Source organism: Grammomys surdaster, unplaced genomic scaffold, assembly GCF_004785775.1.
Source record: "Grammomys surdaster isolate TR1022 unplaced genomic scaffold, NIH_TR_1.0 132, whole genome shotgun sequence".
Taxonomy (NCBI): domain Eukaryota; kingdom Metazoa; phylum Chordata; class Mammalia; order Rodentia; family Muridae; genus Grammomys; species Grammomys surdaster.
This window is the reverse complement of record NW_021604590.1, coordinates 3,847,652-3,858,824: the sequence shown is the minus strand read 5'-3', so window position 1 is coordinate 3,858,824 and position 11,173 is coordinate 3,847,652. Positions and strand designations below refer to the sequence as shown.

The 11,173-nt window shown below is 45.6% G+C and overlaps 1 protein-coding gene across 7 annotated transcripts in view; it reads left to right on the top strand.

The window, feature by feature from the left end:
- The first annotated feature begins 475 nt into the window (after positions 1 to 475).
- Positions 476 to 11,173, top strand: part of Epb41l3 (erythrocyte membrane protein band 4.1 like 3) — a 128,040-nt gene continuing 117,342 nt past the window's right edge. For all 7 annotated transcript variants that reach the window (XM_028762186.1, XM_028762181.1, XM_028762184.1 and 4 more), the window contains exon 1: positions 476 to 526. The gene's annotated coding sequence lies outside the window, so the exon portion shown is untranslated. The remainder of the gene's footprint in view (positions 527 to 11,173) is intronic.

Here is an 11,173-nt window from a genome sequence, read left to right as displayed (position 1 = left end):
CTGCGTAAGACAGACAGTATCTATTTCAAAACGGGAGGGTGGGGGAATGGAGGGGGAGATACTGCAGTTCCTAAGCCAATAGAGAACTCACCGGAAGGTCAAAAAAAAAAAAAAAGCCTCCCTTCAGTCCCCCGGCGGGGATCTGTAAAGGCAGAGGAGGGGACCCAGAGGCCCTGCAATAATCCAAGTGCAAATCCAAAGGCTACTGCTGTTGGCAGCTGACTTGATCGCGGTCTCCAGAGCTAGGTTCTAGAGGACTGCTCCGCCTAGGTGTCCTGAAGAACTGCGGCGGCCCCCTCCCCCGCGCGGGAGGGAAGCCGGGACGAGGTTGGCCCCCCTTGCTGAGAGTCTGGGCGTGGGCCCCGCCGCAGCTCCGCGGAGCCTCAGTGCCTCCTGCAAAGGGGGGCGGGGGAGCCCTGAGCTGCGGCTTCCTCCCGCGCGGAGTCTCCTGCGCACCGCCGAGCAGGACGCCAGCGCCAGCCGGGTCTCCACGCCGCGGCGCGCCCGGCCTTCCCGCCGCCCCCAGGTAACTTTTCTGCCCTTGGCGGCCGGGGGGTTCCGAGGGGGTTTCGCTTCCGAGGCGCGCGGGGCTCGGAGACCCCGGTGCGCTGCGCCCGCCGAACTCGGCCTCCACCCTGGGGGCCGAGCTCCGAGCTCCGGCCCCCGGGGGTGACCGGGCCCTGCGCCCCTCTCCGGCCATCGGCACGGAGCCGGGGGTCGGGGCGCCATGTTCGGAGCGTGCGGGGCTTGGGGTGGGGAAGACACTGCGGCGCCAGGCCGGGGGCTGTGCGCGGGAGGGGCCGTGCGCCCCGAGGCTGCGGCTGCCGCTGCGTCCGTGCCCCGGGCGGGCGCGGCGGGGCTCGGAGCATCCCGGCACCGCGGCGGGGACGGCCGCTTTTACGTAACTTGCCTCCTTCCCCGAGTGGCCAGCGTCCCCGGGCCGGCGGCGGGCCAGCCAGGTTGCTCCGGGCCTGGGCACCTGCCGGCCGCGCGCCCCTAGGACGGCTCCCTGCACGGGGCGGGAACGCGCCCCGGCCTGCAGACCCGTGCACCCGGACGGGCGCGGCTCACCTGGCGCCCTCCCGACTGCGGGTCGCCGGAGGGGTGGGGGCGGGGAGGCTGGGGACCGCAGAACTCGGGTCCCTGCTAGTTGCGGCTGGTGCGCCTAGGCTCCTGCACCAGGGAGCATGCTTTTTCGGATTCCTCTCTAATCGCGTCCTACTTCTTCCCCTTCCCCCTACCCCCTGCACCCGGTGCCAAGTTCACAGCTTCTGCAATGCGGTGGGTGTGGTTACCTCGCAGATTGTAAGTGTGGTCCTTCTGGTGTGAGCATTCTTGTCCTTTCTTTCTCGTTTTAGTTTTACTGATCTGAAGTTTTCTTGGGGGTCGGGGGAAATTTACCCTCCCGTCTTTGCAGACCAGGGTTCAAGTTGTTAACAGTGCTACAGAACAAATCGAATGATAAAGGGAACATGTGGTATTAATTAAGCATGGAGGCTGGGCAGTCCAGAGAGGGCCAGGCAATCCTGCTAATAACGCAGTGCTTCCATTACGTGTTTAAGTTGGCGTTTCAGCTTTTTTACATTACTTTATGGAATTGCTTTCGCAGACATCCTTGGCTGTGGTTTTTTAGGGGCCAGTTTCGGGATCTGTGGGGCGGTGGGATATTCTGGGGTTACTCTTGGTAGCATAACTTAACAAGTAAAGAAGTCATCATATCCGGTGCTAAAAAGAATTTTCTTTTTGCATCTTACGCTGCCTTTTAAAGCCTCCGTGAATCAAAAATGATGAAACTCCACATATATCCGGAGGCCTTGAATGCAGCACCATCAGAGTAAAGTGGGGCTTTCGAAGGAGTGAACCTGAGGACAAGGAGGAGATTTCATGATCCTTATCTTGACTCAGCAGTGGGGCTTTACGGTTGTCTTTGAATTGCATGGTCATTGTGACATCAACTTTAAACCTTTGTTCGGAGTCACAAAGTGATCGTGAGAGGAGATAATTTCTAAATTGAAGAAGCATGCCTCTCCTCTGTTAATTTCCAAAACACCGATGGAATAAGCTGAATGCTGAGTATTGAATTATTTACACTATGATTTTCCAATGGTTTAGAAAAAGCCAGATAATTAGAAGCACAAGCCACCGCATGAACTGGTCTCGAGCACAGCAAGTTCTTGCAAAAACAGAGCATGTATTCTGAGAGGTTTCTCAGTAACCAGAAGAGAGTGGCCGTGGCCGCTGGAGTTTGTAAACACCTTTAGGCCAAGGGTTGTAGAGGTAAAGGTCAAAGGCCAGTGTCCCCAGTGACATATTTACAATTAATTTTTTTTAAAGAATTTCCTTAGGTGTAAATATGGTTTAGGTTAGAGAGGACATTTGCCAGTTCCCGTTGGATCCTTGGATGGAGGCCAACTTTGTTTCTCTGACTGGATCTGGTGTGTGTGTGTGTGTGTGTGTGTGTTGCTTTTTAAAAATCCAGTGGCAAGATTGAAAGCGATGACTCAGCGTTTAAAGAGCACTAACTGCTCTTCCAGAAGACCCTGGTTTAATTCCCAGCACCCACGTGGCAGTTCACAACTGTCCATAACTCCAGTTCCAAGAGACCCAACATCTTCACAGAGACATGCATGCAGGCAAAACATAAAGTAAACATAAGTCAATTATAAGTAAACGTTATTTTGAAAAATCCAATGGCAAAGCCACTAAGGGTATACTGAGGTAGAAAGGGGCGACCACCTGTGACCTGAGAGAGCTGTTGCTGCTGTCCTTTCCGCTGTGCTGGACTGGAGTGAGTGTGGAGGGATTGGCTTAGCAGTGCTTTCTCCTCTTGTAGGACCTGCAGCCATTTTTTTTAAGTTAGTGCCACACAAGTTCTACAATTGATCAATGGGAATCTATGATTTACATGGCAGTGAAAGTCGACTCCAAGGGTAGCCTGGGAAATATTTTCTTCGGGTGAGAATTCAAGTATAACAAAGAGAATTTTGCTAAGTAGAGTACACTGGTCAGCTTTAATAATTCTGTCCTCAGAGTCTTTTCTAAGTACCACTCAGTTTTCCCCTTTGAGTGTGAGCTTTAGGATAGGATATAGACTCCCCACTGAGACCTATGAATCGGGCTAATCTTCAGCATCCCTTCATTTCAAAAGGCCCACTGGTTGCTCATTTCTTGGGAATTCATCAGACACTCAGGGCTCTTGAAGGGCTCTGCTGCCATTGTATTTGTCCTAGATACAAAGGATTATGTCCCCAGAAGCAGGGCCTGGAGCAGTGACATCATTGCTGGGCTGGGGCTATGATATCACTATGGCTCAAAGGAAACCAGGGTGGGGCAAGCAGAACCATTGGAGTCCCATCAAAGTCTGCAGATGCCTTTAATGAGTCTTTCACGGTGAACAGCACAACAAGGTATCATATGGATGTGAAGTAGTAAAAATCATTGAATATTTTTGTTCCATAAGAAAATACTGTGGGATATTTTTAAAAGGTCATTTAAAAAATTAAAGAATCAGCAAGTCAGGCTTTTAAATTTATTGTTGGTAGTTCATCCTGTTTGCACTTTTTTTTTTTTTACTCTTACTCAGTACATTTCTTTTTTTCTTTTTATTTATTTACTTTTTTAGATCAAATCATGATTTTTATTCACATTGGGGTCTGTTTGCACTTTTATACTATTGCAATATCATACTTAAATTTGGAGGGGGGTTAGGTTATTAGGGCCGTCTTTAAAATATCTAGTATCTTTTATACGTTCCGAGTTGGCAATGCTGTTATGTGCTTTTACGCGACATGCTTGCTGTTGGCAACTGGGGAAGAATAGAACGGCTAGAGACTTCACAGTTGTAGGCGCTATCTGCCATGATTTGAGGGTAATTAGTTTCCATTACAACTTTGCTTTATTTGCTGATGTTATTTTATAATTTGACATTTTAAGCCTTGTAGAATTCTAGTGTGTGGAGATACGTCTCACCCAAATTATCTAACACGTAATGAGAGGATGCTCAGGTTCAGAATGCCCCTATACTCTGTGTACCTTATAGACTATAAAGTACATTTGCTGCTTTGATTATGAACTAGTGTGATCTCAGTGGGGAAAGGGGGAGAGCCATGCATGAGTCGCAGCTATCTTCTGTATGGGTCTTTGCAGAGATGACTGCCGTGCTTTCACCTTGATGAGGATGACTTGCGTAGGAAGTCGGGGTGGTTCCTACTAAATGGTTCGGCTATTCCAGGACACGCTTCTGAAGCAGAGAGAAGAAAAAGACATGAGAACAGTGGAGGTAGAGAAGTCTAAATTAGGTGCTAGGCCTGCAGATCCCTGGTGAAATGTCTTCAGTACTGTGGTTTTAGACCTTGCAATGATTGGTTAAATTGCACCCTGCAGGACTAGAAGCTTCTATTAGCTCCAAACCCCTAATTCTTTTGTAATTTGCAGTATGGAAGAAAGGCTGACAAGTTAATTTTAAGATCGCTGACATTTTGATACATTGTTCTTACAGACTTTCTTACAAACCACACATACGTGCATTCACAGAAGCATATGCACACACACATACACACACACACACACACACACACACACACACACACGGAGGGGGTAGCCTTGTGTTAAGCCTAGCAAACAAATGCATTGTTTAACTTTTCCCCTGTGATAGTTGTTTTCCCTCCAGTCATACTAGATCAAGTACTTGGTATGAGTTGGGATTTATTCTTCCTGGATTTTATCCCTGAACCAAACAGTTGTAACTTCCGATGCATTCAGTATTTATGCAACTGAATAAGAAATAATTTTGACATATTTCTTAAGAAGAAATGCTTGAGAAGCATTGTTACTGTGTGCAAAACTGAAGTACTTGGTCATATATGCAGCCGTTTTTAACAGAGCCTCTGCGTATCCACCTTGTTTCCTGGCTGTAGCTTAAACTGGTGCAGGTTCCAGCAGGTTTGCTGTATCAGAGAAGACCATGATGTGAGGTATTTAGCACAAAGGTGCCTTCAAGGGGAGGACTGTGGATATTCTGTTTCCTTTCCAACCAACTCTAATTGGTGTCAGGGAAAGCTAGTATAATGTAGAGGGATGTTCACTCAGAAGGGAGGTAGCAGATGGACGAAGGGCAAAAGCTGAAATGTCTGGTTCTGGTCCTGCCTCTAATACAAAAGGAGGAAAGCTGTGTGTGTGTGCATGTGTGCATTCATGCACTCGTGTATGTGTGCATATGTGTGTATGCATGTGTATGCGCATGTGTGCATGTGTGTGAGCATGCATGTTTGTGCACACATGTGTGCGTGAGTGTGTGTGTGTAATACAAGACATACACATACATTATTTCTGTGTGTATATACCATATAATATATATTATATAATACATAACACATAGTATAACCTATGTATATAATGTATATATACAAAATGTACATATATATTATTTCTATACATATATACGTTGTCTGTATTCTCAAGTAGAATGTTTCTCTAATTCAAGCCCCACATCTCATCACATAAATCTAAAGTTCCCCCCACTTAAGGTCTCAAACGTTGGGTTTTATTTTAGAGTGTCAGTTATGCTGCAGAGAGAATGCTGACTCTAACTCATAGATTCGGTCTGTGTGCTAAAAAGCGGAGACCGGATACCAGCCGCCTTTACAGACATTCTGCAGAATGCACTGGAGCATGCGTGTGTCCCGCGCTCCTGGTGACACACAGGTGGTAGCATGCAGAAGGCATAGGCAGTGGTTGACAGTGCAGTCATGAGCTGTAGAATCCAAGTATATAGTAATTTTATAAATACCTAGGTGATTTTGTTTTGCTTATGTTTTCTTTATGCACCAAATACTTACAGAAGTCCCAGAGTTCTTTAGACCAGTCGAAATACGAAGTTCTGGTTCTAAAAAACAACGCAGGAGTCATAGCTCAGCTGGAGGAGTGCTGTGTGACTTAATGCCGTCTCATACCTGATGTCATAATCTACATGAATATGGTTTGTCATTCTTATGAACTATGTAGGGTTCTGTCGGTGTAACAAATACCTGAGACAGTCAGCTTAAAAAGAGGAAGTGTTTATTTTGACCCCGGGTTTTAGAGGATTCATTCCCTGACTTTTGGCCTTTGGGCCTGCGGTGGGGCAGTGCATCATGACTTGAATGACTGATGGTGTAAATTCTTCAAGGATGTAGGAAGTAAAAGGAAAGAGAACAGATCCTGGTGTCACCTTCAAAAGAACCCTCCCCTCAGCCCAATTCACTCAAGTTCAGTTCTACTCAAGGTTCCCATCATGCCCCAGCCTGGGGACCAGTGCTTCAAGAATGGACCTGTGGGGACTATTCCAGATCTGAACCATAGGTGACATATAAAAATTTTTCTACATTCATTTATTTATTTTATGTGTATGGTGTTTTGCCTGTGTATATGTCTATGTACCCTGTGTATGCCTGATGCCCAAGGAAGCCAGAGAGGGTGTGGGATCCCCTGGGATGGGATGATTGTGAGCTGCCTTGTAGGTGCTGGGAATCGAACCTGGGTCCTCTAGAAGAGCTGCCAGTGCTTTAGATGCAGAACCATCTCTCCAGCCCTAGCCTGTGCATTTTTAACACCTTACATGGTTGAGTGTTTATATTTGTGTCTTTGTGTGTGTGTCAGGTGACTACCCTTCTTAGATGTACCATCTTGCAAGGAAGACTGCATCCATTGTCTCCTGTTTCTGACTTTGCATTTTTTGACCCTGGTGGACAGTCTGGCTTTGATTAAGATTGAGCGTTGTAACGACATTCCAGAAGTAAGGAGCCTAAGATGAGTGGGACTTACCCTTCATACCAGGAAGTGGTAGTAAGAGATGAATCTGAGGGTGCAGGGCTGACTGTGGAAGGCTTTGGATTTGCTCTGTAGTGAGGAGCCATTGAAAGTGTATGAGTCGGGAGGAAGTCTTCATCTGATGACCCAAGTTGGAGGAACCACAGGACCAAGGATCTAGAAACAGATGGTTTTTCTTACTGAACTAATCCTTTTAATTTTTTTTTCTCAGAAATTGAGAGTAACAATTTTTCTTCTAAGTGATTGACATTTTGGCAATTAACTCCAAGTATATATATGTAGTTGGAGATTAGATATTACTTCTGGGTCATTAGAGACAAAAGTGAGATAGACAGAAGGTGAGGGAACCTTCCTTCTTACTTATCCTTCCAGTGAAAACATCTTCATTTCTAAAAACACTAAGCACTCACTTGAAAATGTACTCGACCAGCACTGAAAACATGGAGGTCTGGTCATCGTCCCGAGACACATCCTTGACAAACATCTTCCCGAGTGCATTTCAGTGTGCCTAAAATTAAGACGCACCTGGCATGAGCTCCCCAGCCCTGTGTTTTTTAAGAATTATACGATGTCGGTCAATTTTCTTCCTTTCTTAGTCTCTCTGCTAATACCAGTGATATTATTTTCATGTATGTAGATCCATCTATGTGAATAATATCATAGCTTATGTCAACAGACTTCTACCTTGGATGCTGCTGAACAGCTATGCTCAGAATTTGTGGAGCAGAATTTCCGGAGAACACTTCTCGTGTGTACATGTACACCCTCACACCTCAGACAGTAAAAGTCATGGGCCTTTTATAAGTGAGTAAAGAGACTAGGAAGGGAACTGACTAATATAATATTATATAGTTATTAAACACAAGTTTTTATTCATACTCTTTAATGGTAAATGAGCATTTTCTCTCGGTCCTGCACAGTGTTGGTAAAGGATCATTTCCTTGATCATGATGACTGGTAGAAGCCGTGTCATCCAGCCCCACCTCTCTCTGCTTCTTTCTATCTACACTTGTCATCATTTACTTCTGGCCTGCACACCAAAAGGCTTTCCCTGACACACGACAGTAAGCACAATTAAATTTTTCTAAGGATAAATATGTGTACCTCTTTGGTGTGTGTGAACATTTAGTTTTAACGAATGAAAACAATCAGACGTCCACTGCGTTTTTCCCAGTTTCTTCAATTTTAATGTCCTTTCTTCATAGAGAGTTCCTTGGTGCTCAGTGTCCTGCCCCCCACCCTACACCCCCTGGCATGCCCAAGGGCCAGCAAACTAGAAGCTTGCCCTACACTAGACTTTACAGAGTCAATTCATTCACATTTTGGGGTAGTTTACGGTCTCTCTCTCTCTCTCTCTCTCTCTCTCTCTCTCTCTCTCTCTGTGTGTGTGTGTGTGTGTGTGTGTGTGTGTTTGTGTGTAGAGGAGACTCTGGGTCCCAGAGACAAAGACTTAAGCTTGCCGAGGCTTTTGTTTCTGACTTCTGAGTCCTTTCTTCCTTTGTCCTTAGCAATATAGTGATAACAGAGGTAAGCCCCAGTGCACAGATCTCACTCAAGTTCTGCAGAGAGGTGGGCTCTGTTATTCATGAATACAGGGTCTTCAGTTCACACACTGTTAAGATCTTGAAGTGGTGCTAATAGCAGTGGCGCTGTAGATTTCTGCTGAGCCTTGTTAGGGAGGTGCAAGTTCTCAGGAGCACGTGAGTTGTCTGCTTCGAGGTTTATTGTACCTAGAGTTGCTTGCATCACAGTGACACAGGGTTTGGTACAATTAAATGAGAGAATTAATCCCCCAACCCTAATACCTTTGCTAGTCATCTTCCCATCACGGTTAAAGAATATCTGACTTGACCAGCCTATAAGAAGGAAAGGTTTCTTCTAACTCAGGACTTCAGATTCGGTCCAGAGTTGATTGGGCATGTTGCTTTGGGCCTGTGGCAAGGCAGCGCCTTGTGGCAGGAATGTGTGCTGAAGGCAAGTTGTTCACCTCAGGGAAGCTGGAAATGGAAAAGAACTTATGCCCTTGAAGTCCACATCCTGGATGCCTTCCGTTCACTAGCCCCCTCGGGGTGCAGGCTGCTAAGCAAGGCTTTAACCTGTGGCCACTTAGAGGACTGAACAGCCTGATTGTAGCTTTATGTCTGGGCTAAGTACATGGCCTGGAAAATGGGATGGACTTATTGTTCGGCTTAAGACACTTAAAGTTCTTGAGATGTAGATAGCAAACACCCACAGGGAGCAGCTGTCTTGATGAATATAGGAAATGCCGTGACTTAGAGAAACACCCATGGAAATATCTGGTGACCTGGAGCTGGTCATCAATTGGCTGCATCGCTATAACAGTGTTGCACAGCTCTGAAAGTGGTGCTGCCTGAATCGTCAAATGAGATCTGCTGACTGGATCTCTAGGTGTGTGTTGAGTGTAGGTATTGTACATTGCCTTACCATTTCTACTATGTATTATTTTCCTACTTCATTCATAGAGGCAGAGATTAGGAGTTTTTGACCCAAGGATGACTCGCAAAGATAATTTTATGACGCTTTGTGTAAAACTCCCAGAATCTGAAAGATAATTAGCCAACAGAGTGTAGAATTTCTGTCAACCACAAGACTCCAAATGACAATACAGCTTTGCAAAGAATAAGGCACAGTGGATTTCAAATGTGACAGAATTATCTGGGGGGAGGGGCAGAAAGGAAATTCTAGGGGCCATTCATCAATTTGCCTTTGATGTGACTGGAGTTGAGTCTGCGCAGCCATTACCCTTAGAGTCTCCAGTGCCCTCTGGGAGAACTGGGTCTGAGACACATTTCAGTGATACCGCCTTAGCAACTCTTGATTCGGCAACACACCAGCTTTCTGGCTGACGTTAGGTGAGCATTTACTCTAGGGAGATGGTGCACTTTAAACAAATAGTAAATTAATAGTACTGATATTTGAGAGAGAGTCAAAGATTGAGCAGAGAACACTGGCCTTGACTCAGAATATCTGGATTTCATTATCAATGGCCTACTAGTCTACCACTTGTAACCCATACTTGCCCCTGGGAAGTTCTGTAAAATTTAAGTTTAAAAAAAGTAGAATAATGGTTTGGTTTTTATTGTCTATTAAATAGGAATGGTAACAATTCAGTACCTAGATGGTCAGAAAGGATTAAATAAAAATTGAAAGTATATGTTCTTAATATGCCTGCGGCTGGAGTTAATTTTCCTTGACCCCAATGATGAGATACTTGTCTGAATAGATAGACTCATTTGATCAAAATTGAGGCTGGTGTGTAATTCAATGATAAAGCATTTGCCTTGAGAGCCCTAAGCTGGATCCTCACACTAAGCTGTTTGGGTCTTAAAGATACTCTCCAGTCTTACAAAGCTCTTACATATATGGAACTTGATGCGGTCAGAAGTTTTCACTGCAGATGCTATACTTGGTGTCACTATTGCCAGGGGTGAAGGGGGCAGGTACACCATGGTTAGTGTTTTCCCTTTTATTCATATCTGTGGAAGTTCCACATACTGTGAGCCACACCCTGGGACCCTTAAAGTTGCCATAAACTATACCCAAGTCGGTCCTTGGAATTCAAAGAAGAATCTATAGGAGACCAACAGCATTTGGAGATGTAGTGATCTGATCATGAGAGCTGGACTTTTCCTGAGAGTCTGGTCCTCACCTGCTGCTGTGCCTGAGCTGCCATGAGCTACCTTCCCCTTTGGGTATCAGCCTCTTTCCCTCTGGTTCCCTTTTTTCCAGGCCACAACACATTTCCAAAATGGAGACTGCCTTTATAAATGCGTTAACCCTAAGGAGATGATCCTTGAAAGGCCCTGCCGTCAAGAATAAAATATACATATAGTAGTAAATTAAACTTTCCCCACTCGGTGTTCTGTGGGGAGAAAAGGTAATGGTATTTGTTGGCTTACCATCAGACCTGTTATTCCTGCAGACTCCCGTTTAGGAGTTGGATTTCAGTTTGGTGGTTTTCTTGCCTGGGGCCTCTTCTGGCTACGATTGTAAAATGTCTTATTTGGTCACATTAGTGAAGTCAAGTGCCTGTATTACCGGTCTGATCAGAGGGAGCTCCCTAGGCTCCTTATCTGAGTGGATTTTTTTTTTCCCTGCCCTTCGAGAGGAATCTGGGCCAACTTTAGAATTATCTGGTCTCCGGTTGACAAGTTCAAGTGCCTCTCAACCTAAAGAAACGGCAGCAGAAAATAAACCAACTGTCTCCATTCGGCTTCCTCCTAAGCTGATACTGCTTTCAGCTTGTGGGTGTGCACAAACATTCTCATCTTGTGGTTTGTCCTGGCAGGATGATCGTTTGCCTGAGAGAGAAAAAGATAGATAGTTAGATAGATAGATAGATAGA